This window comes from Ixodes scapularis, unplaced genomic scaffold (assembly GCF_016920785.2).
Source record: "Ixodes scapularis isolate PalLabHiFi unplaced genomic scaffold, ASM1692078v2 PGA_scaffold0__279_contigs__length_252992795, whole genome shotgun sequence".
NCBI classification, from domain to species: Eukaryota; Metazoa; Arthropoda; class Arachnida; order Ixodida; family Ixodidae; genus Ixodes; species Ixodes scapularis.
Window position 1 is genome coordinate 65,631,422 of NW_024609835.1, and position 27,115 is coordinate 65,658,536.

At 46.6% G+C, this 27,115-nt stretch overlaps 1 protein-coding gene across 1 annotated transcript in view; it reads right to left on the reverse strand.

The window, feature by feature from the left end:
- Nucleotides 1-24,866, reverse strand: part of LOC8031140 (BTB/POZ domain-containing protein 6) — a 79,223-nt gene extending 54,357 nt beyond the window's left edge. Inside the window, exons 1-2 of the mRNA XM_002404399.5 lie at nucleotides 24,724-24,866; nucleotides 4,940-5,089 (exon numbers count right to left, since the gene is read on the reverse strand). The gene's annotated coding sequence lies outside the window, so the exon portion shown is untranslated. The remainder of the gene's footprint in view (nucleotides 1-4,939; nucleotides 5,090-24,723) is intronic.
- Nucleotides 24,867-27,115: the final 2,249 nt, after the last annotated feature.

Genomic DNA, 27,115 nt, shown 5'->3' on the forward strand with positions numbered 1-27,115 from the left:
TCAACTAGAACAAACAAAAAACAATAAAAACTATAAAGGCCCGGAAATGATACGATCGCTTTGTAATAAAAAGAAAGTTGGATATATTACTTTATCTTTTTAAGAGCGCAGCTCTTAGGCGCTCGTTTCCGGCTTGAGCGGCGTCGGCGTCGCCGTCGCTGTCGGCGTAACCGTGAGGTCACGTGACCCCCGTGAGGTCACAAGGGTCACGCGACGTCACGAGGGTCACGTGACCTCACGGTTACGCCGACGCCGCTCGGAGGGAAGAGCAGCACGCAGTTTGACGATGTGAACTGGGGGAGGGAGGACGGATATACGCTCCCCTCTGTACCCTTTCCCTTCTCCTTCTCAAGAGCTGCACTCTAATTCGGCGTTACAGGGAGTTGTAAACGGCTTTCATTTTCTTTTTTAGAGCGCAGCTCTTGGGGGCCCGTTTCCGGCTTGAGCGGCGTCGGCGTCGCCGTCGCCGTCGCCGTCGCCGTCGCCGTCGGCGTCGGCGTAACCGCGCGGTGCATCATGGGAAATGTCCCATAATGCACCGCGCGAGCCCCCCACCGGGGTCACGTGACCTCGTGGGGGGGCACGTGACCCCCCGAGGTCACGTGACCCCGGTGCATCATGGGAAATGTCCCATAATGCACCGCGCGAGCCCCCCACCGGGGTCACGTGACCTCGTGGGGGGCACGTGACCCCCCCCGAGGTCACGTGACCCCCCGAAGTCACGTGACTCCCCTGAGGTCACGTGACCCCCGCCGATGTCGCGTGACCCCCCAATGACGTCATCGTCACCGGCATCCACATCGTCATCGTCATCATCACTGATGACGTCACCGGCATCCGCTCGTCATCATCACTGATGACGTTACCGACATCCGCATCGTCATCATCACTGATGACGTCATCAGTGACGTCACTGATGTCGTCACCGGCATCCACATCGTCATCGTCATCGTCACTGATGACGTCACCGGCATCCGCATCGTCATCGTCATCATCACTGATGACGTCACCGGCATGCGCATCGTCATCGTCATCATCACTGATGACGTTACCGACATCCGCATCGTCATCGTAATCATCACTGATGACGTCATCAGCGACGTCACTGATGACGTCACCGACATTCGCATCGTCATCGCCATCATCACTGGTGAAGTCATCAGTGACGTCACTAATGACGTCATCGGTACCCGCATCGTCATCGTCACTGATGACGTCATCAGTAACGTCAGTGATGACATCATCGGCATTGGGGGTCACGTGACCCCCAAGGTCACGTGACCCCCCCTGGTTAGTTTAACCCCCCCCCCAGTGCCCTTCCCTCCTCCTCCTCAAGAGCTGCGCTCTAATTCGGCGTTACAGGGAGTTGTAAGCAGCTTTCACTTTTTTTATATACTATCTATCTTTAGCAGGTTACACCGTGAATAAAGTAAAAATCAAATCATATAAAGATGCCCCAATAAATTTCACGAGACTTTCTCTTTTTATCAACGCTACTGTTCCTTTTAAACCTCATATACTAATTGACTCGTAATTAAGCCCCTTTAACTTGCAATGAACTTGACTGATTTACCTCATCTACCTAAGGGCAGAGACGTAGTACCGGCAACGATAATCACCAGAGATAACCCTAGCATCATGTTATCTGTTCTTTTTCATTGTGCGTTTGCAAATACCTTGACGCAAGCACGTTCGTAGTAGCCAAAGTCCCCGTTTTGTTTTTCTCATATGCCCATACCATAAAGATAAGCCAGAAGCTTGATTTTCTACTGTGCAAGTAAAAAAATAGGGGCGGTCTTTTCTTTTTTTTTTTCTCTTTTCCCTCTTAGAAAGTTTATTGACTTTATGAAAATATTTTTGCGATTCCAGACAGCTACGTTTTCGACCCCAAGAAATTCGGACAAAATACAACCCATAGTTTAACGTAAGCTCTGCGTCATCACTCGGCTTCCGCTCGAGCACATGTAATGCAGAAGGCGAATTGGTGAATCGCAAACATAACTAAAACATGGGATCAAATGAACAAAAAAAAAAAGACGCATAAAAAAGACACACACGCACACGCCCAGGCGTGCAAGCGCAAACAGAGGCGCACAGAAATATTTTTTTTTTCCTTTGTTGTTGGTGTTTTTCGTAAGAGTTTTTCGCGAAGCGTAAAACAACCGCCCATTTTATAGTGAATCATGAACTCCAAATGTAAAGTCAAAAAAAAGTTTTGCACAACAAAAAGCAAAATGATCGCTCCTTAAAGGGGTATTCACACGTGGGAGAAATCCCGGGGATTTCTCCCCGGCGCGCGCACATCACGAGAAGAAAACGCGAGGCTTTTGCACATCGCAAAGCCTGACGTTTTCGTCGTGGGATGCGCGTGCCGGGGAGAAATCCCCGGGATTTCTCCCTCGTGTAAATACCCCTTAAAGGGACCATGAAGTGATTTTTCCTCTTCTTCCTCCTTAGCTTTAGTCCTCAACTCAAAAGTGAAATGAGAAATCACGTGGTCGTGACGTGCTTCGGCACCGGAAGCGATGACTCCAAACTTCCACCGTAAATTTTTTTTTTTTTTTTTTTTTTTTTTTACGCATTATAGATTTTGTTATTTCAAGTGATGATAAGTTCCCCGTCACGGCACTGATTGGCCACGAACGCGAATTCAAATATTCGTCGACGGCTTGATTGTTGACGAGCAAATACGTCCGAGTTATGCAGTACTCGTGTCCAATGTGTGAGATGTGGTAGGCAAACGTGCTTGAGCATTACGAGTGCATCACAGGGAAAAGGCGGAGAGTTTTCGAAGAAAGGGGGTACAAAAAAGTCCACTGTATTTTCAAACTTTCGTAACGAAAAGCAGGCTTTAGGCTTTCTACACTCGTGCACTAGTTAAATTTCTTTTTGCGCGCTTAACAATATGCGGTTGGTAAAATCCCGAATTATCCCAACATAAAATTAATTTCATGGTCCCTTTAAAGGCGTATTCACGCGACGGAGAAATCCGCGCTGGGATGCGCGTGACGTCGACAACAGGCGCAATTTCTTCCTCAGCTTCGTCGTTCACTCCGGCGAGGCACCGACTGAAAGGATGTCAGCGTCTGCAGTCCAATTTAACGCTTTCTACACTTGACACCAAACAGTTACGAGATATAATTGAAAACAAATTGATCGGGCTCCAAAGCAGACTTGTTTGTGCCGCCCGACCACCTTTCCCTCCCTTTGCCGCGTAGCTGACGTCATAGGGCCGGGTCGCAAAAGCCTGTCGTATTTGTCGCATGAAGCGCGCGTAGGGGAGAAATTTCCGTGATTCCCCCCTCGTGTGAATAACCCTTTAAAGCTGTTCTTCTGAAGGTGCTGGCAGACGAGTCACGCTTTGGAAGCCGGCCGGGGGGGGGGGGGGGGGGGGGGGGGCGGCAAATAGTAAAGTCTAGATATTGTTTATGTGTTTCTGTAACTCTAAGATTACTAGACTTAAATATTAGGGCTCAATATTTCTGTAGTTTTGTATAACCTCCAATATTCCTTCTATTTAGTCCAGAGTCATTTTCCTTCGATCTCCAGAGATGTGATGCGACGCGACTAGTGAATCACAGATCCATATTACGAGAATGTGTTAATTCTCAGAGCCACGAAAGATACACAAATAGACAAAAATTTAATTCTCAAAACGGCGAACTGCGAGCGTCAGCCTTGCGTCCAACCCCAAAACAAACACCGTCCGAAAATTTCTTCTCTTCAATCTAAAACGATCGGATGGAAGCAATCCCACCCCGTTTTGGGTGTTGGCGCTGTTGGGTGAAATGGAACTACCGAGGCACCGATATTTCCAAATAAAGAGTGAGCCGCGACAACTACGATAGTAGGCTGACAAGATTGTCGTCGAGATACAGGAAGTTGAATTTACGGCGCGCTCGGCCGCCACGCACGGGACAAACGTCTCGTGGTCAGGGTTGGAGAAGATAAACGCCGCTTACAAGAACAAGAAACACGCTCGCTATGAAGTGGGCGTACAAGATTCATTACTGCGTCATTTGGTTCGCATGCAAATGCCGTTGTAGCGCAAGAAATTAAGAAATTTTTCCCGAGACCGTATACATGCGAAAGTATTTAGAGAATCTTAGAATAGGGCGGCCCCAAACACATTTGGGTCCCCCCGAGCAGCTTGGGGTGTCGCAATGCGCATGCGCAAAAATTCTGCGGAGGCTCCTTATCTTAAAACAATTTATTGTTTGTACAGGGCGGCGTAGAAAATCTTAACGTAAAGGAGACAATGAGTGAGCGACCGTGCGTATTTCACGTTTTTGAACTGAACACTTGCTGGGAGCTGTATACGTTCGCACTCATGATAAACCTTGGGCGTGCTGCGAGATGAAGTAGCCTCACAGGCTTTTTAGAGTGTCACTTTCAAAAATACCCGCGCACCAAATTTCTCCCCAAACCACTCAGACGGTCTATTATGCACTATAATTTACAAACAAAAATCTTTTTTTTTTATATATTTGTTTTGCGCGACCCGATTACATTATGCAAAGTTGCTTTCTATATAGCCATAAAAGCAGTCCACAGACAAAGCTGACATGGTCGATATCTGTGGTTTGCTCATTTCATGTAATAGTGAAATGGCAAACACGTTTCTTTCTTTTCATGTTTGGCTCGTGGGCAACTTTCATAAATGTTTTTTTTTTAATGATCCCAAAAGCCGATATTACTATACTCATCTGTAAACAAATACATGCTTTTTTGTCGAAATAATGTAACCGAACTTTTGGACTTGCCACGTGTTCAAAGTCCCCAAATGACATCAAATATAAACGGCTAAAGAACGTACTCTTCTTAAAACTCTACAGAGTCAATGTTTTCGGCAAGCAGTGGCCATGCCACAGAATGCTTCCTTGCTTGTTCCGGCGTGGAGAAATGGGAAGAGAGACAAAATTGAGCATGAACACCATACCTTGGCGACAGATTATCCAAGAACGCTCCCGTTGTGTGCTGCAGCGGTCCAATCAGGGATCAAAGAAAAATAGTTTGGCTCCACCCAGACTGTTTAAGTGGTGTCACCCGGGCTATCTGAAGTTGAGCGGCGTCCAGTTTTGTTGTCCAGCTAAAAAGAATAAAAGAAAGAAGGCAGTTTCACTTTAGGGCTCCCCCAAGGGGTATGAATGGCATTTAAAAGAACACGCACACACAAATTGAGCTTTCGGAAAGCTGCTGTCAGCGATAGTCTGGTTGAAGCGAATATTGTCCTCGCAGCTTGTATCAAATCCTCGAGAACGTATAGCGATAAGGAGATCTAAAAGATTCATTCAGGTATGTAAAACCTTTTTGCAGTATGACTGATTCCACAATTATGTAGATAATTCTATGAACCTAAAAAACCTTCCAAATAGCTATTTTAACCTCCAATCAGAAATCCCAAATTTCTACGTATACTGAAGATGTAATTAAAGGAAAGCAACGCACGGAGCGGAGAAGTCTTTGTTCACGTCCTAATTAGCGAGATAGAAGATATCATCGTTGCCTTAAATTAAGATAGAATGCAATTTCAGGAGCATAGAAATTAGTTACCACAATTAGGATGTCTCTCTCTCATTGACCTTTAGAAAATAAACATGCTGTAGATGTAACAGCGCGGAATAGCGAAGACAAAGGATAGGAACACGAGCCATAAATTTATTTCCTTTGTTTTAGTTGTCACGCGTTGTTACGCCTACACCATGTTTAATTTCCATCAACTAGCCCAGCTCTCAACATTATCGTACTTCAGACAATAACCTGCATAAAAACATGTAAAAAAAATTAGGCTGGAATGTCAAGGATGACCGAATAACCTACTCGTGCTAGATTATTCGGTTATTCTGCATTCCAACGTCTGCCAGAAAGTGCTCCGTCCTCCATTTATGCGTTTATATCAAGCTTACCATTCACTCTAAGTGACGCATACGCGAGCCTTTTCTTTCGTAAGGTAGCGAACCAAAACATCAACGCAGGTTGACATTTTGTATATATATATTTTTTTATAAACTCAAAATATTGATGCCTACAATACACTTGAAACACTAATCACTGATCTTTCTTAAAAGGTTAAAACAGCGCAAAAAACGACAGACAGGGTAAAGAAGGACCCAGACAGGGCTCTGCGCAGCGCTCTGTCTTTCTTTACCCTGTCCGTCGTTTTTTGCGCTGTTTTAACCTTTTAAGTATGTCACACCAACTCGCCCAATCTTTAACTTTAGCACTGATCTTTCTATAACCAGTTATAGACTAATAAAAAAAAACGACTTGTATCGTGCTTTCATGACCATGTATTCTCGGAAGCAACGGGTGAGGGCGCATTTTTGAAACGGACTCAATGGTTTATGGAGCAAGATACAGATGACTCTTCTCGTAAGCTCATTGACTAAACAAAAGTACAATGACTGCTTTTTTTCAGTGTTTCGCGTGCTTCACAAGGCAGTGCACATGCAAAAACCGCTAAGAAAATTGTGTGTGTGAGAGAGAGAGAGGGTTGTGAAGCAAAGACAGATATGTTTACCTAGATGTCAGTTTTTGTTGACCTCTCTGCACAGACCAAACAAATAGGCTTTTTTTCGTTTGCTATCAAAAGTTATGATTTTGCTTCTGAAAGCGAAAAATAGCTAGGCAATTGAGCGTACGAGTTCTCAGTGCCTCTACTTGATGGCGATGCTGAAGTGAGACGGTGATGGGAGTATTGAAAAGTCACTGGAAAAAACGAATGACAATTAATATTATTTTGTAGAACGCTGAAGATATCAAAGTTTGAGCAGCATTGAGTGTACACAGCCAAAGATGCTTACATTAACGAGAAGCGCTGCCATTGTGATGACGTATCACCACGATCTTTGGGGTGGTCCATTCCGATAGGGTTCAAAATGCCGACCAGTTCATGGTTGCCACACTCTCATTGCCGCTGGCTAGATTGACGGCTCTAAGCCGCTTTATCGGCAACTCTCCCGCAGCGTAGACTTGTCTTTTGTGCACTGCCTTGTGCTGCAGTATGTTTAGAATGTTATTTCCCTATAACCACTGTTGATGTAGCGTTATTTGTTGTTTTTGTCCGCCATCCTGCTTGGACCTGTAAGGGTCTGCAGAATGAAGTAAATAAATAAATATACAATAAAGTTTCGTGACCAATAGCGTAATTGAAGGACTCTGGTATGGCTATGGAATAATATCAAGGGCGCGCATAGGGCAAATTCAACCAGGCAATTGTTCATTCAACTTCTCTAACAGGCAAAACAAAAGCGAGCATAATTAGAGAGCTGGCTGCGGGTATTCACACGGGGGTTGGGACTGATTCTCCTGCCGCTCGTGTCAGCCTTGTTTCTGACACTGTGTCGAGACACGAACCCTGGCGGTGAGTGATTTGCGTGCAGCCTCAGCTACCCGGTGTATTTTACATCGGCGACGGCAACGCGTGCCGTTTTCACAATCAGCGAGTGACTTGAAAAACGGGGGAGGTCGACGGAGACTGCAAGAATAAACATCCCACGCCGTGAACATTTTGGACGTGCGCCCAAGCACGAAAACGAAACTTAGCAACCAGTGTTTACGCCTTGCCTGCGTGGCGATCATGTACTCCGTTCACTCTAGTTCACCCCTTTAAGCTGACAGGCCGGTGGGAGCTGCGCCATCAACGGACGAGTCAATCGACGCCGCTTTCATCGCCTGATCCCGCTTTCTGCGTGTGGGCATGGGCCGGCGGGAGCGTGATCATGTGACGAAATATCGTATTGTGACTGGTCCAACTAGCACGTGGCTTAACCACCGTCCCGTCAGCTTAGCGGTGCACGGCGTAGAGCGAGATATCGGCTTCCATGCTCGTCTAATGACCTCGGGTGAAAAGGCGGGCACTGACCGTGCATCATCACCGGACCGCTTAAAACTCTGGAGTTAGCTGGTTACGTCAGAGATTCGTTATCATAGTCACCGACATCTTTACCGTTTTTGACCAAAGACTTCCACGTGTCATTTACGAGATTGGATCCTGGATCGAGCTGGCGTGGCAACAAGGTCCATGGAGATTAGAGCCCCGGGGAAGGAAACTTCACTCCGGTCTGTCTTCATCATAGTGCTTGCTAACAAATGCTTTCGTTTGATGCGGGTTTGTGACGTGGAAGAGTTATAAGTGCGGTCATCAATGAGTGTTCAACGTGGCGAAGCCAGGAGGGAGGGTTATCAGTGAAGCCCAGCCGACCCTATGTATACACATGCATTTTGACCCCCCCCCCTTTTTTTTTACCCAAGTCATGAACATCCCAGTCACCTCAACCCTCCTCCCCCCTCCGCCCCCCCCCCCCCCCCCCTAAATAATGTTTCGCTGCGCCTCTGGTTGAATGTTCAGCTGTAGAGTAACAACCGCCCAGCTGCCGATCAACAAAAAAATACACCAAAAAATCAGGGGACAAAAAAACTTCAAGAAGAACGATTAAAATGATATCTGCACTATTCTCCGTATACAAAGTGGTACAGAGTTCGTTCGCATGCACCTAGTCCTCCGCAGAGTTCGTTTAGTGACAACGATTCCGTTCTGCAGAATGAATATGCCACATAAAAGGGAAAAAATTGTTTTTTCTCGGAAATTTTATTAGCGATGCGTAATGGTATACGAATCGGGCGACTCAAGCTCACAAGATGGCATTCACTCGTGAAAACGTTATCTCTTCCCCATCAACCTTCGGGTTCCTTCCGTAGATCGTAACGATTGGATGTGCGACGCGGGACCGTAGACGTGCGAGTCTTGTTCACAAGCCGGGCGACAACTCTTCGAATATAAATACGAGACACGGGGGAGGCGACCCCACACCACCTGCCAACCTGACGATATTTCGAGCGCGAGTCTCCCCCACCAAAGCGCGCGCTGCCCTCGCGGTCACCGGGGGTCGTCTTGCCGTCAGCCCCCGCCGCCGCGTCCCCCGGGGGCTCCCCCCACTCGACGTCTTGCCCGCCGCGGTGCCCCCCTCCCGCCCTGCCCATTGTACGTGGCCGCGCTGCGCCAACTCCCCACCGGGCCGCCACCGAGGGAACCTTTTCCCAGAAGCTGCGCATTCCTGCGAGGGTCAAAAACCTCGGGGTCTGAATGGCCAGCTGGCCGCACATGCCCCGCGGTGTGTGTCAAACGCCGGCTTAGGTCTCCGGGTCACGCGAGAAGGAGAGTAGTACATCTCGGTGGTGGTGGTGGTCGCTGCTCCCGATGCGTCTATACCCGAGGCCGACGCGGCCGCGGAATCGGCACGCTGCGGCGTCGGTGTGTGGTTCCTGGCCCCGCAGGTGCGCCTTCCCGTTGCGTAACTGTTGTCTGTAATGAAGGCATTGCCAAATGCAGGCGTGGTTGGGTGCCAGGTTTTCGGTGCGGCTTCTGGCTCGCCGGCGCTCCGGCGGCAGGGAGGCTTTCCATCGGAGAGCATGGAGCGTCTTATGTACGCATTCTTGGCCATGATCGCTGCGGGAGGCACTCATTTGATCGAATGACGTTTTAGCGAACGCCCACGTTTCATCGAATGACACTTTAGCGAATAGTCGGACGCCGCGAAGCGGCGTTTTCGGGTGGGCCAATGAGTTCATATTTTACTAATGGGTTGCCGCAGACTGTCGCCGCGAAGCGGCGTAAAGCGCAGCGCGACGGATGGGTTAACGCGCGCCCCCGTTATTCGCTAAAACGACCATTCGCTCAAATGTCACCGTTCGCTAAAATGTCATTCGCTCTTGTGATATGGACCCGATCGCTGCATACGTTCGGGTCATCTGATCCTAGGAATGTGTGCTTTTTTTTGTTTTGTTTTTTTTTCCTTCGGACTGCCTAAAGGACACGCAAACGAGAGGTCGCGGAGTTAGCCATCGGCGTATCAGCCTGCGCTTCGAGGGTCACGAGTGAGAGAAGTGCGACTTTGAATAAGGTTGTCCGTGAGAACTCTGCATAAGACTCTAAGAAGACAAAGACAAACTCGTATTTGTTGTATTCTCTCAACAACGCGTTACACTGATGGTGCGATGAACAAACTAAGCTAACTAGCACGTAGTTATCAAATAATAAAAGCGCGTACTCAAAGCGACGGGGAGAGAGACAGAAAAAGAAGCTCGGCTTCACATGAAACTAAGCGCGCGCATTTTTCCAGAGTTAGCAATGAGGGAGAAATGTCGGCCAGCAAAGCATGTCAAATTCAGTAATGTAGAGATTATTTTACTGTTTACAAACACGAACCGCCGCTTGCGTCCCAAGCGACTTCCGGTCGCTCCGTCTTTGCAAGCCTGTCGAGCTTCCGTATGCCACCGGTGCTAGAAAGCATAAATGCTACACGGAAAACAAAGTTGGAGATTTAACGAGGGCCTTCGGTTCTACGGTTTAACGTCTTGGAGGAGGTCAGTTTCTTTACAAGAATAGTATTCCAAAATATTGAACAGATCTCGTGCTTCTTGGTTTTTTTTGCGCTCGCCTGGAGAATTAATGGTCAAACGTTTCATGGACGTTTCAAGCAGTGGTGCTAAAATGGGCTTTGTTCTTTCTTTTTTGTGAATCGGAAGTTCTATGGGACGTCAAAGACTAGAGCACCGCTTGGTGGCGCTTGCAAAGAAAGGAGTCTTAAATGGTCAAACAAAATGGCTAGGTGGCGTAAGCTACCGCCCGATCCAAAGGGCTCAGCCGTATTCATCCATCCATCCATCCGTCTATTGGCGACGTGCGCGATCGAAAGCGTCGCTGTGGTCGGCCTTCCACGATTGGCCGAATGCTGACTATGACGTCAGAAAAGGATTTATCATCGACGGAAATAAGAGAAATGTAAGAACTTTAATTTTTACGGTGTTGGCAGTGTTGTTTTGAGAGCGCAATGATTTCAAGCTTCCACCATGCTATTTACAAACACTAACTTGTTGTTCGCAAGTATAATGACGTCACGAGAGGGAACCACAGGAGGGCGCCACGAATACATCTCGCCATTAATAGAAGACTATCCCGCACACACGTTTATGGAAACAAAATGTATTACCGGATGCAACTACAGTTAGTTTCATAGTATGTTTATCTTTATAACCTTACGTATTTAACAAATAAACGTTCTTTCGGTTTCCTTCCCTTCGCTTAGTACTGATTTCACAAAAACTATGCATGTTCCCCCGAAAACGGGACATGAGGCTTTGTTAGATAAAAAGCCGAAACGGCAGAGATAAACCGCTTGGGAACAGAACTCTCCCGGAAAAAAAACGGAATAGGTAACAGGCGGATTTCACAAAACGTTTATGTCTCAAATATACTTTTTTTTTTTTTCTTTTTGATAAGGTGCGACGTAGTGTTGCTTTGGCACCAGACATTTGACACTTGGTGTAGATCCCCGCCATCAAAATCGCCAGATTGAGGAGGGGCCATGTGACCCCTTCCCCCGGTTCACATGACCCTTCCCTCAGTACCCTTCCCTCCTCCTCCTCAAGAGCTGCGCTCTAATTCGGCGTTACAAGGGGGTTGTAAACGGCTTTTACTTTTTTTAGAGGGGTTTTTAAGGAGCGTTTACAGGCAGCCACAATGAAAGTTAAACAGCGTCAACAACACACTAAAGCGTTTAGCAGTGGAGAGGGTTGAATAGTCCAAAATATGGCACCCTACAAATTTCTTTGTACACTATATAAAAAAAAAACTTGAGCTTTTCAGCGGACTACGCAGGCAATAAAAATATCCTACAAAATGACGAAGAGCAGAATACGATTAGATATGAAAACTTCGATATGGGCTGGGACACTGAGCAAGTGAAACGTAGTGCTCATTTTCCCTCCACGCGCGGCCTTTTAAAATCTATGTATTATGCGCTTCGTCATTCGATGGGATCCTTCTATCGCCCACCGTGATAGGTGGCCTAAATCCAGGATCACACTGCTTATGCATCATACAAAAGACAGTCTGCATATAGATTCGATCGCGAGTCACCGCGAGATCCGTGCTTTGAATGCCGCATAACAATGAGTTCAAAGAGAAAACCTGGGCACGTGGCATTCGAACCAGGGATATTGCGGTGACTCGCGTTTCCGGACTGTCTGTTCTGCCGGGCAGTGAGCTCACAGACCTATTATTTGGAGTGTATAGACCTTTCCAAAAAGAAGAGCGTGTGGCCGGTGCAATGTTTAATGTTCGTGCGCATGGCGCGTGCTTTTCTCGCTTTCCGAAGCGACGAACAAGCACGTGAAGATCGCACGCTGGACTGTGTGATTTTCTGAACATTGGAAAGGTCTATAGTGACTCCAGGCTGTGTCTTCCACGCGCCACGCGTCTAAAGACTGGTTCACACTAAAGTCAGTTCACACAGCACCGTTTTCTTATGGTAGGTCTAAGTCACCGAAAAGTTCGTATCTCGAAAGTCGCGTGTCAGGTATACCTCCTAGAAATCGGTAGCCACGCTTATATGAGGCACAGATATCCCGGTGGCTTGTACGTAAGCTTACATAACGTAGCGTAAGGAATCGGGGCTGTTGTAAACCAGCCTATAAAGGAGCCGTGATAAGCGTTGGTCGAAAGAACTGCCTATACTTAAAGACTCCTTTCTGGTATCAAAGGTAACAGAAACGAGTGCGGTTTTAGTGAAAAGCTTCACTAAGCCACGATCTAGTGTATCCGTGCCTCGTAAACGCAAGCATGCACAAGTGGGAGACACGCGCGTGAACTCCGCTGACAATCGTGTACAAAAAAAAATATTAACAAAAACAAAATAAATCTTTTTTTCTTTTTCTTTTTTTTTTTTTTTAAGTACGCAGCATGGCATTGGCAGAAGGTGATCTTCCTGACGGCCAGCGCCCTACAGAAAGTTACACTTGTGTGCAGCCAATCAGATCGTTGAGTATGAATCAAATTAAACGTCATGGGTGTTATGGGAGTATTAAAAAGATCGAGAATCGATTACTCCGGAAGTACCGCCCCTTGCATCGGAGTTGAGAGCAAGGTTGAGGAATCACGACTGTCACGGGCCTTCTTCGTGTTAGATACTGTTACCAACACGCTCGTTCTGTATTTAATATTATTTAGCTTTCTTTTTAAACTAGCACTATAGTTTCTAGAATACCATTTGGCGTGAATTACACGCTCGAGTAGGCTCCAGCTGGCGGCGATGGACGGATCGTCCGTTGTCGTATCGGAAACAAAAAAAAATGGAAGAGCGTTTCGGGTGCTGTATGGTGGCGCCATCTGTCGAAGGCTACTAAAATGACGGTCGCTTCACGTTGCCCGCCGGCCCATACCCATGGCTCGGCCACGCTCGGCCTAATCGTCAAACATAGGAGCGAAAGCTCGCGCTGCAGAAAATAGGATCCTGGGTTCAATCCCTGCCCCTGCCCGTTTCGCTCTGGATGAGCACCGTACCGGCGTGCGGTCGTGTATCACTAGGTGTACGTCAAAGACCCTAGGCTAAGCCAGTGACCAAGCGCCCGGTGCGCAACCACTATTGGCCCTCTCCTCCCCCCCCCCACCATCTTTCACAACGCTTAGAAGAAGAAGACCCTAGGCTAGCGGTTGTACTGCACTGGCTAAATTTCTCATCTACAGCTGGGAGACTCGTCGCCCGTTGTTAGGCAGACCAAGTTCTAGGCTGCATAAACATACACACAATCCAATTTTTTTTTTCGTCAAGAATAGGTTTGCTTGGCACTTGATTCTAGCTCACGGTTGTGCAAATACTGCAATCGTCGCGGGATCATAAAATATGCCTTAAAGTCGTTGATGTCTATATGTATATATACGGCTCTTGTGATGAGTATGCACACTTTGAGCCACTGTAATTTTTGGAAGAAACTGAGCCTACAGCCGTAACACCTTACTGTTCACACGGTCCTGTCTTAAAAATGACTGCGCAACTACTTACCCGCAAAACACTCGAAGAGCCAATCTCTGCAATCTACGAAATCAGTTCAGCAAATGATGAAACGGAACATCCGTATCGACCTAAAAATTAAGTCTGCGCTGTTACATTACGCGATGCAAGCATGACGCTTTGCATTGCGCAATGCCACAGCGCAGACTTTATTTTTAGGTGTCTACGGATGTTTTGCCTCATCATTCGCTCGGCTGATTTCGTAGTTCGCAGAGATTGGCTCTTCGAGTGTTTTGCGGGTAAGTAGACGCGCAGGCATTTTTAAAAGTGGTAGTGAAAAGTGGACGCCGTGAAAATATTGTACGGGGCAACACAATTGATTAGATTATTTTAAATGTTGTTATTTTCCACGACTATTTTAGTTTCAGATCGTTTGCGCCGAGAAATTGAGAGAGACGAGGAGACGAGAGCGCGCAAAGACACGAGAACGCCGAACCCTGGTTCGAACGATTCGTTGGCATTGTCGGTTTACTCTCCCACGTGCACGGCGACGTAGTCGCGCTACGCTCACTCGGCCTTCACCGGCGGTGTCAGGTTTCACGAGACCCCGGCTCGTTCGCGCCTTGTCCGAACACCGCTTCGACCCGTCTTCGCTTACTCGACCTTTGCCTGCGCTCTCTGCCAAGACTCTACCCCGCTCACATTTCACCCGAGCAACGCTTCGTATACCTCGTTCGCGTCACGCTGCCTACGTGACCCGAGACACGTAGTTCGTCCTTGTTTTGTTTAAATGGGCTTTATAAAAGCCCGTATGCTTTTATTGCGAAAGGAAATGAAGATTTACGTGTGAAAGCACGCGGTCGTGTCTTCTTTGGCTCCAGCGTCGGCCCGTCTGTCATACGAGAAAGGTTGACATTAGATCTAAAGCTCACTGCCTTTTTCTCAACTGCGCTCATCGAATTCGTGTCCGAATGCGGGAGCCGAACGCCGGAAGCGGGCGTTCCACGTTCTAACGTGTTCGACGAATGCAGTGGAAACAAAAGCAGCTAGCTTTACGTTTACCCACCAACCGGAGCTCGGCATTCTGATGTCCCCGCGCTCTCGTCTCCTTCTTTTCCTTATAGTCTCTCGCCATTTCTAACGTAAAAGACTAAAAAGAGCGATTCACACGCAGCATTGCTTCGCCTCGTAAACTATACTTAATCCTCAATTTGATAATCATCAGGGCATTATAAATGACGAACGACTTCTAAAAATGCTGCTGATTTAAACGCCTCTCACAGATTTTTTTCTTCGTGAGCGTCAGAGGTGGCTCCCAGACGCCCGCGAATTTGATTATAATAAGCACCAAATAACGTGGATGGCAGTCAAAAACGTTCGGTGCATTCTTAAAACATGGAAGTGAGTTTCTCTGAGAAATGCCCGCGCGTCTGCGTGCCCGCAAAGCACTCAAAGACCAAATCATTCCGATCTCGGAAATCAGCTCAGCGAATGATGAGACGGAACATCCTTTTAGACTTAACATATGAAGTTTTCGCTGTTGTGGTATTACACAATGCAAAGCGACATGCCTGCATTGCGTAATGCAAAAGCGCAGACTTCATTTCAAGGTCTAAACAGATGTTCCGCCTTATCATTCGCTGAACTGATTTCCCAGATCGCAATGATTGGCTCTTTGAGTGTTCTGCCGGTAAGTAGACGCGCAGGCATTCCTTAGCGTGTACCTTCTGGAGCAGAATGCTGCCGAATAAACACCAATGATAAACTGGAAAACTTCCCTCGAAGAATTGCCAAGTCAGAACTTAGGAAATTCTAGGTAGTCGTGACAAGAAGATAGGGCCAACCTGTAAACAAAGACAGCTTAAAAAAACGCAAAATGCGTTGACGCTTCTTGCTTTCTGAGTCTCTCTTGTGTGGTCTTATCGACTATTACCGCAATCTCATTCACCGCGGAGAGATAATAAGATGTACGTAACTAAAAACTCCCAGTACAAAAAAAAAAAAAAAACTTTTCTTTGCAGAAAACGTAGGCAGCCAGTCAGAGCGAACGATAGAAAGATCCCAGCGAATAACAAAGCGCAGAATACGATTAGACCAAACACCTGCGATGCGCGTAGGGACAAGGGGAGTGACGTTTGACTTCCTCATTGTTAGTCTGATTACAAAGGCAACCAAAGTGTGAGGAACGCGATCAAAGAAAGCGCGGTAATGTATGCGTATAAATGCAAAGCGTACGAGCGTATACACGCGGTTTTATCAACTTAAATGTATTAAACATTAAAAAGGCGCAGCTTTTGACGGAGGGACGTGCCCAAATTCTTACCGGTAGGACGAAACCTGTGGAACTTCAAACTTGTGATCCCTCGCAGACATTGAAGTTGCATTTTAAGCACTGGATTTAGCGTAAGAGGGTCATTATTTACGAAGGGAGGTGATGATTATCTTCGTAGATGCCTTGCCCGTATCTGCACACGGGCCGTTTGTTCACCCTCCACCGAAAGCTCGCTTTACTGACTGAGAAGTTAGAGCGCAACAACCCCGTGTCGATTGTTGTGGCACAATCTGAACTCTGCTTCGATTTGTCACCAAGCCGAAGTATAGTCTCAGTCAGCTCTTTAGGATTGCCACCGGAAACTTCCGACATTCGTATCAAATGCATCCGTTTCCGCTGTTTCCATTTTCAAACATAACAAGTCTATACTGCTGCCGTATTATAGCCCCGTTGTTGTTGTTGTTGTTGTTTTTTTTTTTTTTTTACATTTAAGGAATTGTTTTTGGATTGTTCGAGCACGACCTGGATCTTTATCTTCGTTGTATATTCGCGCGCGTTATGATTTAGTTAATATGTATATGTATACTACCCGTGGTTTTTGTACATACAATTAACTCGATGAACATCTCCACTTATGCGGGAGATTAACTGTCCAAGTGTCCTAAATTCTCGAATGGGAAATTAAATTGAATATGCTGTTCAAGGACTTCGGTGGAAAGTTTATTTCGTCGGTCCAAATTTTGCACGTGCAATAAATCAGAGGAGAAAACGAAAAGCAAGAAGTTTTTAGCGCGGGTGTACACTAGAACCACTCCATATGGCAGCGCAGCTGCCAGAGTAGCGACACGACGCAAAATTATCTAGATGCACGACGTCAGAAGCGCCGATAGTGATCTCCATTTTGGGCCTGGGAGGTTGCCATGGTAACCGTGCCGCTAGCGACGCCGGACGGTAACTTTGTGTCTAGTTGGTATCGCCATTCGTTTATTGAAAAGGGGTAAAAGACGCTCGGCATAGCGGTACGGCACGGGCCTCTGGACGAACGGTGCCTCTTTCTTCTGTGAAGTGAGACGATTTGCAGCCCGGGGACCGTCGAGCGACAAGAGCTGCTAAGTATCGTAGGTGCACGGACGAGGCGGGTGGTTTGCCACGCCGCCGAGAAGGCGGCCGCTTTGTGGGACGTACGTACCGTCGTTGTACTTTCGGACTTCCTATGGAACAAAATCCGATTACGCCGGCCACGACAGGACGATTGCCTCGGGACATGACTGCTGCCCGACTGCCCCATAGTCAGCGAATGTGTGCTTAACATCATATTTCTTCAAGACCCAATTATCCATTCGAGATGAGATTGTCTCACCAACTGGCGAGGAACGACGTCGACGACAGTCTCACCCTCGTTTGGGCGATGAACAATCGACGGGGTTAAACCAAGAAGGACAGCATGGTGGTCTCCAAAGGATTCTTAACGCCATCAAAAGAGACGGACGCCGGATATGAGGTGTTCTTGCCGACAGGTCAAGTGGTCGTCCGGTAGTTTACCGGCATGCAAAAAGTCAATATTTTTGTCTGTTGTAGCACACATATCCGTGTTAAAGGGGCCATGAAATGATTTTGTAACTTCTTCTTCGTTAGCTGTAATCCTCAACTCAAAAGTGAACTGTGAAATCACGCGGTCGTGACATGCTAGGGCTCCAGTGCGCTGACCCCAGGCTTCCCCCGTGCTTTTTAAGCACTCCATAGAAGTTGGCATCCGCAAGTGATGATAAGTTCCGTCAGTCCACTCATTAGCCACGAATTCGAATTCAAATATTCGTCGACGAATTGATTATTGACGAGCGCATACGTCCGAGTGACGCCATTTTCGCATCCAATGCGTGGGCTGGGGTCGTCTGACGTCGTTTTGGTCTTTGTAGGCATTTCAAACAGAATATTTAAAACCATACATACGTGATGATAACATTATAGCACACTGACGTTAATGCGCACAAAACGGGCCCAGCTGCAGAAAATAAATATCACACGCGTAAAACATAATTGTCTGTAACTTGTGACTTACAGAGACAAACACACCTCTGAGCATCTAAGCTTAATAGTATGTGTTGATGAATAGTTATATAGCACGTCACTTCAATACGTCATTTGAGCAGACGCCAGCTTGTCACTTGAAAAAGCAAACCAAAAAACACTGCGATCAAATGCAAGCTATTGCAAAGAAAGCACGTTATACCAAAAGCTTTAGAAATGCCAGTTCGTAAAATCGTCGATTAGTACCGAAGGTTAAAGATCGCACGAGCTTCTTCGCTAAAAGTTTCTGTGATTATGCGGTTACCTGGGGACTGAAAAACCTTCCCCAAGACCCAACATGCGACGCATACATTTCGCATTGATTCTCAGACACTCCAACGCTAAAACAAAGTCAAGAGTATGCCAAAATTGCATGCTAAAAGTATTATCGATCCTCGAACACATCCTGGAATCCGAGCACCGCTACGGCGATATGACTGAGGCTGTCGCACGCGTGCTAATATCCAGAGCGATCTTCCACAGAAATGGTATAAAGTCTCATTCTTTCAGATATTCACGTTGCACCTGCGTCAGAGAGCACCAAGTCCGAAATCGTCGGCAAGCAGCGGAACATTACGACTACCGCGCACCGAACAAACTCGTATCCACCAGTTCTGGGCGCTGCCATCTTACCGGTGACATCGCGGCTCTTGCGAGGTCACGTGACGAGTAGTCACTCGGTTGCTATGGGCACGGTGCCAGCTCGGCTCGTTGCTATGGTACCTGGTGTGACCAACCGCGGTGAGAGGCGGCACACAGAAAAGCGTGGCGCGACTCTGGCAGCTACGCTGCCATATAGAGTGGCTCTAGTGTACGCAGGGGCTTTACGAAGAAGCGTGCTACATTTCTCAAATCCAAGAGAGGCTAAACAAATAACGGGACCCCCGAATGTACGCCCCGATCTTAATGCAGACCACATGCTTCGAGAAAGTACGCAAAAATCTTCTAATGCCCAAACAGTTCGTGGTCTCTGTAAACTAAACAGCCCGCGTCCGGGAAAGAAAGATACAAGTTTAAACGTCTGGCCGATATTCAAGACGCATCTTGTTGTATCGTTCGTGTATTTGTATCGTGAGGCTCAGGCTGACCTCATAGTACGATAAACGATACCCCATACGACAATTGAAACAAGTTAATTAACGAATCTTAGGGAATTAGCCGACTGATCGTTATGATTAGTTCCATATACTATACTCCCCTGGTCGTGTAACTCACCTGAACAAACCGAATAAGCGTAGCTTTGACAACTTTTTTAAACAAATTTGTTAAGTTTTTTTTTAGAGAAAAGGAAACCGGTATATATACGCGCCGTATTTTTTCCTGAAAAGCGACTTCCGAATGGCGTATGAATTCGACCTATATACAACAAATTTGAAGTTTCGAAATGACTCGCCACGCTTCACGCGACTTCATGTCTCATTCACACGCATCCACAGACACGGACAATAAGGATATACGTATATGTATCGAGGCAGATACAAGTCGCTGAAAGTTATCTCCCCATTGGTGCGAATAAAACAAAAAATAAATATTAACACAAACCGATAAAAAAAAAAAAAAGAGTCCCGAGCATATCTATTATTATCTCTACGAAGCCCCTATGATTCCCCCATGGACCGATTATAGAACGCCGTAGGACAAATCACGAAGCAAGAATCACGAACGCGATAAAAGCCACGCCCTCCGTTGGGAGAGGAGGAAATCAGAGCGCCCACGGGGACGCCAGAATGCCCAGCTCTGACTGGAAGGATTAATGGACACGCGGAGAGCAAGTTCGTCTGCTTCCTGCACAGGGGTTGCGACGATGTCAGAACGCCGAGCTCTTATTGGCTGAATGAAAACAAAAGAATGGGTAGACCTCGAGGCATCCAGCCATTGCGGTCTACCAAAGCCAATCAGAGCTCAGCGTCGTTCTGACATCACCGCAAACCCCGCGCAAGACGCAGACGACTTGCTCGCCGCATAGGCGCGGAGCTACGACTGCCCTTTGTCTATAGAACTCAATCTTCGAACGCGTTTGAACAGGCGAAGATTTGTTGCCACAGGACGCGGTCCTTCGAGGATGCGTAAAAATCACAACTAGCACTGCACCTTGTAACAAAAAAAGAAATATCGTAAATGAACGTTGGGGCACAAGGGTCGTTTGAGCTAAAGAGAAAAGAGAATATATCATAACGGGCTCCTGACTAATCAAGAGTGGTAAAGGTAAAGTCACATTCACCAGTATGCTTGCTTTTCACCGTGGCCATCTTAAATATAGCTGACCTGCCCTTTTTAAAAAAGATAAGCGAGTTCATCATCCTGGAGAACGCCAAACAAACAAATGACGGCGGACCAGACAAAGGTCCCCAGCGAATGACGAAGTTCACAATACGAACAAAAGGACACACAAATGCATATGTTGAGTAAACTCGGACTACTTTCAGAGGGCAATGCTTAATTCCAGGGTCTCATTAAATAAGGTTTAAGTTGGTGTGTTAAACAAAATAAAAAAAAAAACATTGGTTGTTACACATGATTCTAAACCTGAGACGAATGAACGACAAAGGGATAAACATAACCCCTTTTTGTCCGCTCGTCTCCTGTTTAGATTCACGTGTAACGTTAACCAGCTCGCCTGTTTAATAACTTCGCCTTCTAACTTGATTGTAGTTTATTTGCATGGTCTCCAATACCTAGGGATGTCACAGTTATTTTCTTTCGAGTAATACGGGGATTTAGCAGGAACACTTTTTTTCAGAAAAGCACCAAAATACGTCCGATCCCTTCCTTCTCCCTTCTAAATATAGAGTTGCAAAAGGCGGGTATCCAAATCATGATGTTCAAGCTCAACTTCTATCGGTTTCAATATATAGCGTGAAGCAATGGGACCGATGGCTGTTTGAAGAACCCTCATAAATCGGTTTGTGAACGTAGTGAGATTAAATTTTGTACATAGGTGACCGAAGAGGTTGCATAAAATTTCACTGAACAAACTTAGCTGGGTAAAAAGTTAGAAATGAAAAACTTGAAATCCCTACCTGCGAGGCCCGTCTGCTAACGAAGGGCGGTCTAATTGGCGCAACGGCAGACAGATGGCGGCACCTAAGATCGCAGGCGGCCACCCCGACGGGCGCTTCCCTAGACCGCGGCAGTAGCAGACGACGCTTCTAAGCCAAAAACGATTAGCTCTTTTTTTTTTTTTTTTTTTGTACAAATTGTTAGACTCAGTATACATGATTGCTTTATTCTAGCAGTAAAACATAGAAAATGAAGATAAAACTAGAATAACAAAAAAAAAGTGTTGTCTTCTTTTTTTTTTTTTTTTTTTACTGTATTTTTGTTAAATGTCTTTGTGTTCTTTGCAATCCCTGGTTGTTATCGTGTATCTTTTTTTGCTCGCAACTTTCATCAGTGCTGTTTTGAGGTGTCAGTCAACTCCGTGGTGCGCTTAGCACCCAACGACAGCGTGAAGGTACGGGGAGTGCCAGAAGACGAAAAGAGGTTCAACGACGCTTCCGAGCGAAGTTTCGGCGGTGACCTCCTGGCTCTCATACAATTCTACGCTGGGTGGGGCTTGCATCAACGAAGAGGAAAACCTCCAAAACAAGCCACGGTCAACAGTGGTGTCATCGCAGAAACTGACGATGAAAAGCGCGGTACTCGGTGCCTTCATCCGACACCCACTTGTCGACTGTTGCGCCATTCAGACGACATGGTTAGCACACAGTTACCGTAAATAACAATTTTTAGTGTTTTTTTTTTCATTCTTAACTTTTATTTAGCTATGTTTGTCAAGTGAATTTTTTGTACCCTCAAACGGGCGATGCAAAGATTTATGTACTTTTGCGCAAATATCGCTTGGAACGAATTTCTGATGTTAATGACCTATGAAACACGCGTGCGTTTTGAACCACACGCAATAAAAGTTGAAGAAAAAAACTAAAGAAAAACGAGCAGCGTTCACCCGCTCAACTCACAGCCAGAACAAGTGGCCATGATCTGGAGCCGATTATATACCGACAATGTTGATCTTAGCCAGGCGCTGGGGTGGCAAGACACAGGACACGCGTTGAGTTGCAGACATTGTTATCGTTCGGCTATGGTCGTTATTGCAGCAACTGGACACGGGCCACTACCCAAATTATTGTTGAGCTATCGATTTTCACTACCCAAATCTAGTGCTCACGCAATGATCGGGTCTAATCAATGAGACGCATTCAAGTATCGTCACTGGGGAGTACTGCGACCCCCCAGCTACGTCATCAAGTTTTGCGAAAGAGAGATTAAAAGAAAACGCTCGTTTTTTTACTCGAAATTACGCCTTAACAAAAAATGTTTCTTGGCCAGTGGCGTAGCGCGGTCCCACTAATGCCAGTAAGCTCGAATGAAGTGAAAAATATTCCATTGGAATATCGTTGCACCGCCCCTTTAAAGCAAGTTCTTCGGCCACTTCTGTGCAAAATCTTTGCTCGATACTTCCAGTAACCAATTTATACGGTCCTTTCAAAGTTCAAACAGCCATCGATCCCTTTGCTTCCCAGTGTAGATATCGACACAGCAAAACATACGATCATGCTTGCTTCTCGTGTCCTAAGAATTCAAAGAATTCCGTCAAAACTGTTCACTTTATGCAGACCGCGAAGCTAGCTAATTATTCCGAGCAATAAAAGGAACCAGGCAAATGATGACGCTCAGACGTGTACATGTAGATATGTGATGTGCGCAGGGTATTATGCTCTGACCTTCGTCGTCGCCGAGATCCTTCCGTTGTTCGCAGTGCATGATTGGCTGTCACCGTGTTCTACAACAATGTAAACAAAGTATTTTTTTAGAGTTGGCGCTTATAGGGCACTAAGATACGCATCAAAAATCGAAGCCCATCAATACGCTCCTGAGGTAAAATGCGAGAAAGGGCCGATGTCGTGTTCACACTAAATCGCTCGCTCGGTGTACGTCAAAGCAGCTCCTTTTCAACGGAAACACCAGAATCCTTCCCATTGTCTGATTCTTTCTTAAGCTTTTTTTTTTATTATTATTCTTTTCCTTGTTTTTTAATGTCACGATCAAGTAACCGCTCGGCTTCATAGTACACTTACGCAAACGTCGAATTTGACCACGGTCGTTTGGTCGCCTTTACTACGAGTTAAAACCTCCTTTAAAACTGCGCCCCTACAAATATGGCGCCTCACCGACCATTAGTATCTAAAACGCTTTATACGTTCCACGTTCATACCAGAAGGGTCAGAACTATTGAAAAACTGATTGCAGTCATGCAAAAAAAAAAAATAACTTACAACGCGCTAGGGATTGAAAAGCAATACACGACTGCAAGATGGCATCTGGTCGCCGCCGTATTTCCGCTCCCGCGAAGAGGCTTTCGTAAGCCTGCCAAAGTTACTTTCATCCGCACGTTGCGCGTACCTGCACGCGTGCACAGGAACCAGCCTGGATACCATGCTTATAATTGCGTATAGAGTAATTTCGGTTTACTTTTGAAACAAAACAAACCCCAGTTCATTCTCAATGAAGAATTTTTTTTTTTTTTTTTTCTATTTTGTGTATCAGCGGAAGAACGTGATGGATTGCACGGCTGACGGTAAAACGGCGGCTCCGACTTGGAGCACATGAGTGGGCGCGTAGCAGCAGTTGAACTCATCGTCCCTGTTAAAAATCGTCTACTTCCTGCCTAAAAGAAAAGGAAAATAACTCGATCGAGAACATGTTGAAAACTGAGCTAACTTTTGCCCTTCGAGGTTAAAAAAGCTAGGGTTTCATGAGCTCTTATCTCGTGTACCGGCGTTTAACCGTGTACTCCCTTCATTTTTATTTATCTTCAACTGAGGTACAGACTCCCCGAGGTGAGTCATTATTGTGAGCCGAAGTGAGTCGTCACAATTGTTACGTAGTCCTCTTAAGCTGTCAGTTATTATAGACTCGTCCAAACTCCACAGGCGTCACTTCATATCCGCAATTCTTCCTTCGCTAGTTTGGACTCATGGTTCTTCGTCTGTGCGAGCTCTGGCGCGAACTAACTCTCGTTACCTTAAGTTTACCTGATATAAAACTTAAACTAATGCGAATGTTCACGATGCAAAGTGTTGTCGCTCCCTGTTCAACATGCTGCGCAGACGCCCCACTGAACGCGACTTAGCAAACGCGCCGCCATTACACCGTTCTGACAGGCACGTAGACACCGTGACCACTTCAGCACGGCAAACGCGCTCGCCAGCTTACTATTCCTACCGGAAACGCTCTTCAGGAGCATCCAGAGTCATCGCACCACGAAGTCAAGCGGATCTCTTGTTTATAAACATAGCTCCCGTCGGTGAAAAGCTGGCTCCTCGCGTCGCTGTTTGATTGCAAGTGGTAAGCGCAACACACCGAAGTCGCCTTCCAGACGACCGGCGTAAAACTGGCAGCAGCTGCTGCCGAGATCAGGCCCCACTGTTAGCCGTAATATGTGGAAACACACGACTTTCCTGGTAACATACATCTTCGACCAAACACTATGGGGTCCCTCTGAGCCGTGCACGACCGCGATCTAAACACGCGCCATCTTCCTCTTCACTTTTTTTTGTTCTCTTTAGAGCACGTATATCTCCGCCACCCTACCTGTATGATTCGGAAGAAGTCCGTGGCCGTCGTTTCGCCGTCTGTAACCCACGGGGCAGTAGTTCGATCAGGTGGAGTCCTCGGGCAACACTGGAGGCGTGCGGAGCGGGGAGCCGCGGGCCGCGCAACGGGTCTCTCGAAATAAAAACAGGCGTGAATTCTTTAGAAGGTTTATTTCTGGCGACCCGCGCCCGAGGCCAGCGTGAGTCAAACGCGCGCCCGCTGCCTGTTGACGTGCGAGCGGGAACTCTGTGGCTGCGCGCTGTGGCTGCGCTGTGGAACGCTGTGCTGAGGTCGCTGCTGCTGCTGCTGCTGCTGCTGCTCCAGCCCGCGAGCTCAGGAAAAAAATAAAAACAGCGCTCGCACGTTGGCGCCGGTGAGCTGCAGTTGCGCCGCCGCCACAGTCTCCAGCAGCAGCCACAGTTGTATATACAAAGGCCAAGGACGGCGTAGAAAACACGTCATTTCTGGCGCTTGGCTTTTCGAAATTTGAAATTGCGCCCCCGTGACGATCGTGCCTGCCAAAGAAGGCGTTCGTCTTAAGCCACGGTCACGCCGTTGATACGTCATCCAAAACAAAAAAACAAAAAAGGCAGTCCTTAGAGGCATTGTCTGAGGCATATGCCTTACTTGTATGATATGGTCACATCGATCATATGAAACTGTCTATGTTCGAAGCATGTTTGAAGCAATGTCATGCTTCTGAGATGCTTGAGGCCTGTCAGCGAATCCCGGACAAAAGCTCACCGGTCAAAAGCTCACCGGACAGAAGCTCACCGGACAAAAGCTCACCGGACAAAAGCTCACCCATTTTTTCACAGACCCGGACAAAAGCTCAACAGGAGAAAATTTCATGCTGGTCTTAACACGTGTGCGGACAACTTAGGTGCATGCGTACGACACTAAAATACAACGATAACTTAAATTAAAGAAAACCCATGCATTCGTAATGAAGATACATTGTGCCTAATCTTTATGTGCGTGTTTAGCGTGACATAAGCGCAATGAAAAAGCGAGGTCAAGAAAGGGTGACTTCGTTTCTTCGGTCACTCTTCGGGTTCAAAAACTTCGGTTCACGAAGTTTCTTGGGCGTGGCACACGGGTGCTCCGACATACCTTGAGTCAAGCAAGCTTGATCTTATCAGCTCCATTCAGTTTCAGTAACCCAAATGTTGGTCCCAAATCGTTGCTTCTCAGCCTGTAATGGCTTATCGTCGACACCTCTGCATGGGATGGGATGCCAGTTCTCATAAAAATGGTGGAATGTCCATCGCGTCCGTACTTTATCCCAGCCCGTGTTTTACCCGGGGTAGCAAAAAAAAAATGAAGTGAGCTTTTGTCCGGGTCAATGAAAAAACGGGTGAGCTTTTGTCCGGTGAGCTTTTGTCCGGTGAGCTTCTGTCCGGTGAGCTTTTGTCCGGCAAGCTTTTGTCCGGTAAGCTTTTGTCCGGTTACCCCTGTCAACAGGTACTTATGTAATCATGTTTGCAGCGTAACACTCTATTTTTTTGTACGACGTATTGAGTAGTATTTGACCGAGGCTTTAGAGTAACCCACCGCGGCGTCTTAGTGCGAACGGTCGCAGATCTTTGTTGATGACAAGCTGTTGTATATCCTGCGGCGAAACGGGGGCCGTATTTACGCGATAAATCGAAAGGAAAGGTTGGTATCTCAAACCAACGAAAGCGATATGTAGGACAGTAGCCAAGCGGAATGTTCAGAATTCGTTTTTGGAAGAGCGGGAGGATTCATCTTTATCCCGTAACCCATATCTGAGCGGCACGCGGCGTCTCTTCATACGCCCGCGTTCAGCCGCGACCACCGTCAATTGGGATTTAATATAGTACCTAAACAAAGACCAACGTCGTGCGTAAACATTTCTACGACAAAGTTTAATTGGCGCGTTATATTATCATATTATAGTCGGGGTGATTCCAGCGAGATTCGCAAAAGGCGTTCTGCAAAGTAATCATCCGGTTTGTTACTAGTAAAAGTGGCCGTTATACGGAAGTGTAGATAGTCGCTTCGATACGCGTGCATGCTTGACTTAATATAATCTAGGTGCGCTTTCCTTCTTTTGTTTTGAAAGGCTGTCCTGTTCGCTACTTTTTTTTTTGTATTATTTTTTTCTAAGTTCTAGTTGTGTAGCATGTAGCACATCTTTTCTTTTTATCGGACCGTTTTCAATTATATATTTTATCGATAAACTTATCAGGGTATATCAGTTCATGATGCCTGGTGGGATAGGTTGCCGGCTAAACAAAAGGCGTTGCATTCGCCTATTTTCAATTAGCAAAGCCAACGCTTCCGTTCGGAACCGACCATGTGTGATTCGACGGTAATGTACAAAAAAAAAAAGTACCTCCTTAATACGTGCTGCCACTGATGTGTG